Consider the following 13,095-nt stretch of genomic DNA (forward strand, 5'->3'; position numbering starts at 1 on the left):
TGAGATGCTAGGGTTGTACTTGAGTTAGGAATCCGGTCCAAGCTTGAGGGGATTAAGGACCAAGCTTGTGGTGGGAACCGGGTCCAAAGTTGAATGGCTTAAGGTGTGTAAAAGTCAACATTAATCCCTTCAAGAGGGGGGATGAGAGAGAACACACTCACACACTCACACAAGGCATGCTTGGTACAAAGAAAGAAAAAGGGACACTTGTCAAGTTCCTCCTCATGTTGCCCTCATGGTGTTCCTGAAGCCTATTGGTTGGCCACCCAAGGGGTCCAATGATAACTTAGAAGATTTAATTAATAGTTTTTACATTTATCAAGTCTTCTCTCTCAAAGGGGAAAGAGGGACACTTGTCCCAAGGCTACCCTTGTTACTTGATTTACCTCCTACTTGTGGTTAGCTAGGCCTGGAGGGGTCCAATGAGCTTCAAGCATCGTCTACAAGCGGGGGTCGACCTTGTTACTTGATTTACCTCCTGCTTGTGATTGGCTAGGCCTGGAGGGGGCGAATGAGATTCAAGCATGGGCTACAAGGGGGGGTCAACCAAGGAAGCTAGGGGCATGCTTGGGGGGTATACTCTTCCACACACACTCTCTCATTGTGTGAAGTGCAAAGTGCAAGAGCTCCCTCTCCTTCTCCAAGCAAGTAGAGAGGTTGAGAGCCTACACCAACACTCTTGGCTATGGAATGCAAATCCAACCAAGAGCCATGATTTAATTTTTAAGCTTTCCATCTTCTCCATCTTCATTATTATACTATTATGTATGATAGCAAGAATAGTGATGATAAGTGATGAACTAGTTCTTTCTCCTATGAAATGTTTCTTCTTCCTCTTTCCTACCCCCATTCCCTACTAGCTCTCTCCACCTTTGAAGGTGTTTGAGGTCTTGGGACTGAGGCTTGGGATAGTCAAAGCTTTCCACAAAGATTATGTTATATTTGTGATGCATGAAGCTTTCCATCTTCATTGCATCACCTAGGTCACAAAGGAACACAAACATTGTATTGTACCAAGTCTCTCTTGATGGGAGAAATCATACTACAAATGCCTATTGGAGGGAGGACCACCGGCTCCACATAAATCCGGTCGTCAATTGTTGTCACGTTCTCTAAAATCACTCTGTTGAAAAAGTATTGTTCATGCCAAGTTAACTAAATGCTATGTTTATGTTGCTACAATTATGTTCACCCGCTATGCTCACAAAGTAATTTCACAAAAGTACTCTCTCTAAATCCATTATCTAAATCCACCTTTGTTCTAGACGTACCTTGAAACCCATAGGGATATCCAGAAAGCCTAAATATTTGTCCATCTTGTATGATCTAACAGCCTGATGGAGAAACAATGTTTGGAGTAGTACCATTAGACGACTTCAAACTTGTCTTACTATGGTTAACGACAAAACTACACTGGCAAGGTAGAAAAGTTGCAAATAGTTCAAGAAATCATTTGAGCTGCATTGTCTGCACACATAATTACATTAGTACTATTTGCAAATTGTCGAAGGCAAGTCTGATAGATCTTTAAAGAATAATAGCACCTGAAAGCTCTATATTAATAGATATTTGTGCTACAACATTACCAAATAGAAATAAAGTTGATAAATCTTTTCCCCATGCCTAGATCATGAAGGGATTGCAAGATAAATTCCTATTCTATCCTAATATAATGCTTGTCAAAGTCTACCTTGAAAAACAAAAATTCTTGACCCGACGCAAACGCATTCTCTATGCCTTACCATAAAGAGATGATTGCATCAAGTATAAATTTTCCTTTAATGAAGCCCTTTTGCTCTTTAAAAATAAGTTTATGCATCACAAGTCTGAGTCTTTTAGCTAAAGTAAGAGTAAAACTTATTTTGTAGACGGAAGTAAGATAGGTGATAAGTCTCCAATTGCTTAGATCCTCCTTACTTCCTTTTTTATGAATGAGCTTAATGACACCTATGGACCTTAATAGAAAGAGGTCCTTGTACTCCAAATAACTTATTATTAGAAATGCCATGAATTCTAGGAGACTTTCCATTCTTTAACTTACAAATGCCCCCCCGGCAAGAAGAAGGAGCATCCAACATTGTAGCCATAGTTTTGTTCATACTCTTCTTCGTGCACATGGTATTTTTTCCCTTGGCTCCTGTATGTCCTTGTTGGGCAACCAGAGAAGATCTCTAAATAGAATTCATGAGTAACACTCAAATTTTCTTTGTGGTTAGAAGCTAAAGTGCCATCTTTCCTTTTGGGCAGAGGAGTGAAGTCTTTGGCTTTCTTCCTTTTGAGCAAGTCAAACACATTTTTAGTGGGTCTATCTATCTTTCCAACCCAAAACTCCCTAGTATAGACAAGGCTAAGTGCTTCAAGGAGCTGAAGGGCCTTTCTAATCCCTATACACAAGGCTACTTGCTTCAAGCAGGTCTTCATGTCTAAGGGTCTCTACAAGCCCTATAGGCAAGGCTACTTGCTTCAAGGACCTCTTCTTGTCTAAGGGTCTCTCTAAGCCATATAAGATGCTTAGAAGGAGGATCTAGACTAAATATTTCTTTTTCTAGTTGAAGAATTTGTTGGAATTAGGGTTGTAGGAAAACAGACACAGCTTGAAGAAGACGGAGGAAGCTCAAGGCACACATTAAAGAGAGTGATACTTAGTGTGCAATGGAAAGATTAAGATAGTATGGTAGTGATGGGCATATATACAATGCAAGGGGAATAAACTTCCTAGTGAGGGAAAAAATGCCCTGACGGTCCTAAGTGTGTTCACACACATCACTATCACATGTATATGGTAACATAATTATACCTCGTATCATCACTCTTCTCTTAGATCTTAGCTCTTACTTAATAAAGAATCCAACTCACACACACTCAAGGTAGGGAGGGGAGTAACTTTTGAAATCTAACTCCACCTCTTTGTGGAACAAGAGGTAACTCCAAAACAGTTCCCCCTCTCGTGGAGGCCCCCCCAAAAGACTTTCTTCGAGCCTTATGTTATGGGGCTTGGATGTGGGACCTTCAACCTGACTTAGAGCCACGGACGTTTGACAATCTTTCAATGAAACGGGTTAGCCAACCGAACAAGAACTTGAGGGACAATGTAGAAAGACACCATGGATACGATTTTGAGAAAACCCCCGAACGGGGACTTTGTAATGATTTCAAAAAGAGGATTCCGAAAAGATGATTACAAAAAGGGACGGAGGTCTTTATCAACGCCTATGTTGACAATGGGTTACCTAGACTCCAACCTATAGTGGAAGCTAGATTTATTGATGTGAGAATTGCCACTCCGGCTCTGGCTGGACGACTAACATTCTTTGTATTACACTGGTTTTTCTTTAGGAATGTACAAAATGTCAAGTAAGTGGCACGCTCGTTTTGCCTAGAAAGTTAGAGGTTTCATGTGCGGGCATAAAAGACGTGTACAAAGTGCTTACCAAGTGGAAAAATGAAATTCAACACAAAATTTGAGCCCAATGGTATTTTTCCACAATTTAAGGGATTTTTCCCAACTCGTTTGGGCTTTTTATGGACAGAAAGGAGCATTTTTGGGCCAAAATAGGCAAAAAAGGGCCTTAAAATGGTCAAAAATAGCCTAAAACTAGCTCAAAATTCCACATCAATGATATTGCCATCGTTGCTCAAGTTGTGTGGTAAGTTTTAGAGACAAGAATGAGCTCATTTGGGGCATATGAGCAAGGAGATACAGCCATTCCTTTAAAGGGTGGTAGTGCAGTCCCGTGGTGCTTCAAGTACATGGTTGAGGCTGTGAGGCCTCCAATTAGGATTTCCCCTCCTCAAATAACTACTTGTGCTTATCCAATGAAATACTAAATCTTCCATGAAATGGTCATGACGAAGAATCTAAGCGTATATTTAGGGTTTTTAACAGGTTGAATGAGCACTGCATCTGTGCAATTGGGAGCGAGGCTACACCTAATCTTCACACACACAAGAGTTTTGAGTTATTATTGGTTCTTTTTCAAAGTGGAGCTTTCATGACTGGAGTTTTTTTGTTTTCTAGTGGGTTTTTGGTCTCAAATCGTCTACACCTTGCTTGATTTTGCTACAAATCTTCACAGTCAGAGGCCCAACGCTTTCCTAGTCGCACTACGCACTTCTCTTGACAATGAAAATGCTAGTTGCCTGTGACCATGCATAGGTGAGCTTGACGGGGGCAACCCTTTTTCCTGGATTTCTATCTCGTGACTTCACGGCCTTGTGCTTTGTCGGCCTGCCCCATATTATACGCAACTATAAGGGCGTGAAGGATGGCCTACGCTAATGTAATTCTGGCATAATCGAATGCGTTCCCTCATTAATTTCACTATTAATTTCACTTGTGTGTTTATGTTTTTGTGGATTTTGGATGTGTGTGCATGAAGCAATGTGTTCATAATTCTCTAATGTGTCACCGTATCTTACCAATTGTGTGTTTACACACTCTAATTTCACACTAACCCCTTGGTAGTTTCACTAATTTTTGCTAGCTTACCAATTTGCTATGAAGGATTGGAGCATTCAATCGTTCAATCGATCTTCAATGGAAAGGTAATCAAGGTGGTATTCTCATCCTCCCTAGAATATAAGGATGTGTAAAATTGTGTAGAGATCCCACCATGATGCAAGGTAATGTTGATGCAATGCAATGTTGATGCTATGTTGGATTGAAAATTTTTGGATTGTTCGTTTTCATGCCGTCGTAATGCCAAAAATTTTAAGATTTGGTGGCGTATGAATTTGACAAGTTTCAATTGCTAATTGGTGAATGTGAGTTCCTAATCGTGTGTCTAATTGAGTTAATTGCATGCTTGGATGGTCAATTGCAAGTGTGTGTGTGCACTAAAATCAAGTGTGTGTGCATTCTAATTGAGTGTGTATGCTTAATTTTAGGTGTGTGTGCACTATTTTGCCCATGTTTGTGCACCTAAAAATCAATGTATGCTTAATGATTTCTCAATTGTGGTGATTGATTTGTATTGTGGTCATGCCCAACTAAATATTTGTGAAGTCACATTGCAATATCGACAAGTTTAACCCTTTTGTGTGCGCACCTAAAGCTTGGCAAAAACTGCCAATTATTAGTGTGTGTGTGTGCCTAAAAAGCATTTAAATTGCATGATTGATTCAATTTTTCATTGCATGATTGACGTGTGTAATGGTTAATGTTGCATTTTTGTGTTCAAAAAGGGATTTACACAATACAATTGCATCAATTTTGACCTTATTTTGCCGGTTTAATTGCTTAGTCTTGATTTTATTGATGAAATTATTTAGCAATTAATTTGATGTGATTTTTGAAACTTTATTTGGCTGCACTAATCCCCTATGTGTGGAGAATTTTTAAAAACAAAATTGGATATTCTCCGGATAGTTTTTGCAATTTTTGATATTTTTTTGTTAATTTTTGCACAAATTTTTGTTTAATTCTACAAAAATTTGATATTTTGTGATCTTTATGAGCTATTTTGAATGTGAGTTTACGGCTTGATTTCGAGTGCATTTGGGCCTTCATTCACCAAATTTTGAGCTTTTGCCTATTTTCGGGGCCGGGTTGACGATATTGTCGAACTTGGCGTTTTCGATAAAAATTGCTTTTTTGGTGTGCTTTTGCGTGTCGAAACTGTTTGGTTGTGAATGTCAATGATTTTCTAAGATTTTTGGAATTTTCCAATGTGGGACGCATGTCTAATATCACCATCCTATCTTATTGCAGTATTAGCGAGAACCACGATTAAATTGTCAATCCATGGGATGAAGCTGACTCGACTAGTGCATAGAGGCTACAAGAGTGTGTCAATCTCTCAGGAAACAACTAACAACGCGCATCTAACTCAAGTGACTAAAATCATCAAAAGCCAATCGCTCATCGGCAAACAAATCACATCCGTTACAACATCAAATGACATCCAAACGTAACGAAACTTCTAGGAAATGTTTATAAGACCTAAGCACACATGCTTATGGTCTTGAACCCCACTTTAGATCAAGTTCCAAAATCGCGATTATTAACAGCACTGGATTTTTGACCTAGTCGTTTTCGACCTAGAATGCATCTAAATGCTTAGCAATGATGCCCCAATACCCCGCCTATGCTTAGTTTTTTATTTGAAAGTGTAAAATTCCTAGTTATAATGAAATTAGGTCGTGGGTCGACGACGCCAAAAACTACAAAATACTGTGATGCGTAGAGCTCTTACCTGCGGTTGCAATGCAACAAACACGACTGCAATGTGACAATCGGGGAGGGAGTAGGAAGCGCAAGAAGGAGAGGAGTGAGCGTCATTAGCTCACACTGTGTATTTCATTATCCAAAACTTAAGAATAACTTACAAAAATTGGCTTTTATACCTTAGCCAAGGTTTTTGGTGGTCAAAACTAATAATCTTGGAGTTCTACCAAAGATGGGTAATGACAGGTTGATACAATCTGGAAGCTTGTAGGCCCAGCTCATTAATTACAGAGTTTATCCAAGAAAATAGGAGTTACAATATTCCCGATTTATCAAAATAATAAATGCTCTCCAATGAGAACTCCGAAATATGGTATTCGTGTTAGCTTGCTGCTAACATTCCTCCCTCCTCGCCTATGTCGTCCCTTGACACAGCTTTATGGGCTGAAGTAGTCTTTGCATTAGCGATCGACTGGCGAGGCGGTCTTTAAGCACACTTAGTGCCTTTTGGTATCTGATCTTCCTTCCTTTATCTGGCACCTGCAAAAACTGCATAGTTACTCTGTTCTTCAGCTCCACTGCTGAGTAGCCTACAAACCTTGATATGAGGTTGCTGATCACTGGCGGATATGTCTTTGTTCGCTAAGTGAAGAATCCAATATAGAACGCTTCTTCGAAATCCAGTATATTGTGTGAAGGTAGAAACATGCATCTGGCTTAGAAGCCATAGAGGACTTCTTCGGAAGGTTGGCCACTGAAATCATAGCACAAACCTTTATTACCCTCGATATCCAAGCGGCACCTGCTTTCTCTAGCTCATTGAACACTTTGATGCATGTGAGCAGCATTCGGCAGATCTTATATAGCATAGCACATGACAAGTTTGGTAGACTTGTAAAGAATGACATGGCACCCTTTAAGGTTTTCACCATGTATTCTTCAATCGCTGGTCCCTTTTCTGGAGTAGTCAATCTAGGGTAGTTTAGCCAAGTTGACCGCTTCTTGAGTAGTCCCTTTGCTATCTAGCTCCTTACTCTTGGTACAGGACAGAAAGTCGGATCTTTTTGCAGGGCCACATCTACTCTCATGAACAGGGCTTTTGCACAGGCTCTTCTTGGTGTGCTGCCACGGCTTTTCTCTTCATTTCCTCCCTTCGTGCTCTCTTTTCTTCATCATCCAAGCTTTCATTACTGTGCCTTTCTGGCGAACGTTCAGCCGATTCTTCATCAGATTTGTAGGATCTCTTGGCCGATCTTGTAGCTCGAGGGGATGGTTGAGCTGACAGTATCCAAGTGTTTTGGTCTGGGCAGGTGGTAGGTTGTCGGCCATGCCGATGGCATGGTATGCAATCCTTGTCAACACCTTTGGTTCACCCAGCTAAGTAATCTGTCCTTCTTTCTTTGTTCCTTTCAGAGTGGTTAAGACATATTGTGCGTGGTCCACCAGTTGCCTGGTTGTTGACTTGAGGACTTGGGTGAAGGTGGTGGCAACCGCATGATTTGGCGTGGTATACCTTGGTGGCCTCTTAGCCAGGAAATGGAAGTATTGGTGGTATAACTTGCCTGGTTCTTCCATCTGCTTGTGAATAAGGTCCGCAAAGGTGGCTGCGGTGGTTTCTTTGGTGAAAGTACCTACCGGTTTTCCTGTTCCTTGCCCTCATTGTCATTCCTTCTATGGGCAGTCTAAGTGCTTCTGCCACTATTTCCTTGGTGATCACCACTTCAACTTTGTTTCCTTGTGGGTCAAAAATCTGGGGAGTTCCATCTTCCTTGATCGTGGATAAAAGCTCGTAAGATTTTTGGAAATCCACACCGCACGGCTCATGTTCATAGAAATCTCTGAGTCCTAGCCTGTGGTTGGCTTCTTTGGTCTCAGGCTTCGCGGTGACATTATACGCTTCTTTTGGTAGGAGTTGCAATTCTACCTGATATCCTTCCTCACTCTTGAATCTGCCGGTGAACACTGTGGTGTGATGCTCTTTGAGTTGTTCATTTGAAAGATAGGCTGCCTTGGCGGCTTTGACTGAATCTGGATCTAGTTGGTATGCGGGTAGCTCTTGCAACTTTTCTTTCTGGTTGAGCTTCTTCTTGGCCCTCTCTACTGCTTACATGGCTCCTGTGCAATGAATGGAGTGTCAAAGTTAGCAGATTTGACGGATTTTTCTCTGAAATGTCCTTTAGTCTGAAATGCTGACAATTTTGGTCCAATTTGCTTCCAATCAATTTTTAAACAAGCATAGATGCATAAAAACTTGCAAGGAACAAAATTGTAAAGTCTAAAAAAAATTTTGCAACCAAAGTAAATAATCGCGATTATTTATAGTTGAGTATTTTTTTCAAGATTTTGCAAACTTGATATCATAGGCTTGAAGTATATACCAAATACATACTCTGAGTGAATTATGGGCATAGGGTGAAAATGGTACAGATTTTGGCTTTAGGTCTCTGAAATAGTAGATATAATGGAAATTTGAGATTTTGAGCTCCAAATTGGTTCAAACTTGGATAGTGGGCTTAACACATCATGTATTTTGGATGTATGATGGCAAAATATCAAAATTTTTCCATTTTGGCTAGAAAGTAAATAATCACGATTATTAACATTTCTACCAAAATTAACATTTTTTGGTACAAATTGGTTCTAGGCATTGTATAGACTCTGTGTATGATATATGAGGTGATTTGAATCAAGAAATGTGGTCCATAACCCAAAAATTGGCTTGCAAAGACTTCTTTGCGTTTTCTGGCAATTTTCCAAGTTATAAGTGCTCACTATGGCTCATACTTGATTTTTGGCATGTAATAGGTGTGTACACATGATAGGTGAGGTGATGATACAATTTCCAAGCAAAAATAGTGCAAAAGTAAATAATCACAATTATTTACAGCAGTCACAATTTTTTTACAAAACTTAAAAATTTTGACCTAAACACATTCTATACACCTAAAACAAGTCCTAAATTGAATTTGGTCAATTTTGGTCTTGTCCGCATCACTTTGTTCTTTGTCGACTCTGAAATCTCTAATTTTTGTGACTATACTGCCGGTTGAGTTGGTCAGTCAATTTTGAGGCGTTGGACTTGTCCGCAACATAGTCGTGAAGCAACTCCTCCAATTCTGGCTCATTTAGAGTCAGAATTGGAGTCAGTTTGATCCCGTATGTCGAATTTGACGCTTTGTAGCCTCCAAGCCGCTTTCTGCTTTTCAAGGGATTTGCTTGATTGATTTCACTAAACCAATCATATATATTGTATAGTGAACCTTGTAGACAAGCTGTCTGTGGAGTCAGATCCAAATTCTGGCATTTGTCAAAAACCTAGCTTTTCTACTGGGGATCCCCTCGACCCCTGCTGAATGGTCAACTGATGATATAGAGAGTTCTATTATGTTAGGGCATGCTACAGTTCAAATCTCATCCGATTTGGTCGAGCTGACACGCCGCTATGGTCAGTTTTTGGTCGTAGGTCTTCATCCACTGCTCGGTTTCTAGGGTTTTTTCTAGGGGTTTATACTAGCTACCCATCGTACAAAATGGATCATTGATTAGTAAAGAACTTACCCCTCGTGTCTCGTGTGAGACGGCGCTGAAAACGAGCAATTGTAGAGTCCGGAAAAGACGCGCGAAAGAGGTCGAAAAGCTCTCTCTACAAAGGCCACAAGTGGAAATGAGGTGGTTTTAGCCTACCTTGGATATCTATACCTGGACTTCCCGAACCATTTTTCCCAAGATTCCCCCATTAGTTCTATTAGGCCGTGAAATCTATATTAGACTCAAAAATTTCCTTGATTGGATTCGAGTAGCTCATTCTGCAAGAATTTTGCAAAAGTAGGTTTGACCACCTAATTTAGGCTTCCCCCTTCCATCTTTTGATTTCATTGAAAATTTTTGTGCTTATCCGTCTTGTCTTTTTTATCACCATCATTTCTTCCGTTTTTCCATCTGAGCTTCTTTGCTATTTATTATCAATTTTTGACCTGTTTATTGAAAAAATAAAGAAAAATAACAAAATGCTCTAAAAAAGTAAAGTGAAAATCCAATAATTAAGAAAAATCATTAAAAAACATAGCTTTATTGTTTTTTGTTGGATTTCTCTATTTTGAAGTCTCATTATCAATAAAAATAATGAAAAAGAACCAAAAAGGACTATTTTTTATGATTTTCTGATAGTATATACACTATTTACACTCATCGTGAAGATATTATCAGTGAATTTTTCCTTGATGATGAATTATAAGGGTATTACTATGTAATTTTGCAAAAGATCACACGTTAACATCGAACTTTTTCCTCCCTCTTCTTCAAACATTGGCCTTAATTACTTAGTGCCCTTCCACCCCTCCTAGATGGCGTACTCCGGGATGACTGTGTGCATGGGTTGAACAATCATGTCTATGCATAGCTGTGGTTGGCTCTACCATGCTTTGAAGATCAATGTAATTCAAACCACTATGCTCTGCAAGAGCTGGGTCTTGAGTAATTAACTCAAGGGTTTCTGATGTCGAGGCTTTCTGATGCTGTCTTCCAAAGAGAAAATCTTGTAGCTTGTGTTCTCTCTGCTTGATTGTACCATTAGGATGCTTCAGCACACTGATTGCTTGAGCTGTTGTGGTCGCACTTTTGACTGTTGTCGAGCTTTTTCTCGCCATTGGTAGCTTGGTTTGCTTGGTGCTGTATGGTATGGCGGAGTCTTTTGAGACTTCACTCACCATTGCTTGATTGGTTTTACGGTTTGTGGAGAAGATAAGTGCTCCTTTTTCTTCCAAATCCATTTCAAGTTAGGTTCCTTGCTCAAAGATGCTCGTCTTTGTGTTTTTATCCTTGGAACCTTCTTTTGTTTTGATGGTGATGTTTTGGGCACCCATATTTGAATCGGCTTATCCTTAAACTGTGCTTTTGGTACCCAAATTTTCCTAACTCCTTGCATACTACTTGTAGCATTTGCTTATCGAGGGGATGGAGAAGATTAATTACTTTGTGGTTTGGTCTTCTAATTGCTTCCTTTCCATTCCTCCTTGCTTGGTGCAATTGGAACAATGAGTTGCCCTCCTTTAGGTGATAGCTTGAGCTGATTTGTATCCCAATCTGGTACTGCTTTATATGTCCGCATCCAGGGAATTCCAAGAATCATCGTCTCATTCATGTGTTCATCTAATAAGCATACAAACTAATGAGGACATGAACATCCATGTACTATCACGTTCAAGTTGACTACTCCCAATGTTGGGGTTGGGTTCTTGTTGCATCCTTTGGTTGTCGCTATTCCTGCTGTCAATGCTTGACTTTTTTCCTTCTTGTACATGGAATAAGTGACTGCATTTACTCTAGCTTCTGTGTTAATTAAAGAATTGGTGCTATGATTGTTGAGTTGTACTTTGATGCGTAAATCCATTCATTCTAACCAGTCATCTGTTGAAATTGCATCTTTAGGTAATTCCCATTGTTGGTCATCTATTTCCAGAGTATTGATGGGAATCGATATCTGTTGATTCCTAAGAGCAGCTTTTCGTTTGAGTACCCAAAGCCGAACTTCCTCTTGGGCTTCATCAATAACCTACTGTTGTTTAATCATCCTTTGCATGGTTGCATGCATTCTTTCTAGCAATTCATTGGTTAGCGGAAAATTATATCTCTTTAAACGTCATCCACTAATCCAATTATCCATTGGATCACCATCTAGGGTGGAAAATTTTACTGCTCCACTTGGATATACATCTTCAATGATAAACGGTCCGTTTCCCTTTCTCTTAAACTTGGGAATGTGCTGCTTAAGGGAATAGACCAAAACTAAGTTCCCTTTCTTGAAGATTTTTGTGATTAAGTGGTAATCAAAAAACTATTTTTGTTTCTGCTTTTGTGCATAGATGTGAGCTACAGTAGTTAGCCTTTGTTCATCTAGCTTTTCCAAATCTTCAAGTCTTTCTGAAAATTCATGTCCAATCCACTCAAGATCCTTGCTACCATTAATGTTGGAAATAGAAATTCTATTGGCAGTATGGTATCAAGACCATAAACAAGGTTAAAGGCTGTAGCATTTAAAGCTGTTTTGAATGAAACTCGATAAGCCCATAGAGCAGCATGGAGATTCATTAATATTTCCCAGTCTGTCCTCCCTAAACTAACAACTTTAGTCCACACCAAGCTAAGAATTTTGTTTGTATGCTCAGCTTGTTCGTTTGCTTGTGGGTGATAGGGAGTTGATTTGTTATGGATGACCATAAAATCCTTAAGCAAATACTCGATTACCTCATTGAGGAAATGAGTTCCTCGATCGCTGACAATTTCTATTGGCAGTCCATATCTCGTGAATACATACTCATTTAAGAATGAGGTAGTGGTTCTAGCATCATTCTTTTGGGTTGCTTTAGCCTCGGCCCACTTGGTCAATCGTCCATAGCTACAATGACATATTGAGCTTGGGTTCTATAAGCAGGTGGTTGTATTGGCCCAACAAAATCTATAACCCATTTTGCAAAAGCTCTAGCCCCCATCATTGGTCTTAAGGGCATGCTATCTACACGTGTTGGGATTTTTGCTCATTGACAAGCAGCACACCTTCGAACATATTCTTTGGCATCTACAAAAAGCGTTGGCCACCATATCCCTGCCATCAAGATTGCTTTTGTGGTGGTCTCACTAGAAAAGTGACCTCCAGCTAATCCATCCTGTGCTTGTTCTATAATCAAAATGTATTCATCTTCATTTGCACAAAGACACAAATGTTGATCTTTACCTCTCCAATACAATTGGTTCCCAATAAGAGCATAATCTCTTGCTTCAGTTTCAATTGCTCTTTGACGGCGTTTACTCATATCCTCAGGAAATGTTCGGCTTGATAAGTAAGTAAACAAAAAGTCACTCCACTTAGGAACACGTGACATTTGAAACAATGTTACATGAGGTATGGGTGTTTGTTTTTGACACTGAGGACA

This window comes from Adiantum capillus-veneris, chromosome 14 (assembly GCF_014529385.1).
Source record: "Adiantum capillus-veneris isolate H3 chromosome 14, ASM1452938v2, whole genome shotgun sequence".
In the NCBI taxonomy this organism is placed as follows: domain Eukaryota; kingdom Viridiplantae; phylum Streptophyta; class Polypodiopsida; order Polypodiales; family Pteridaceae; genus Adiantum; species Adiantum capillus-veneris.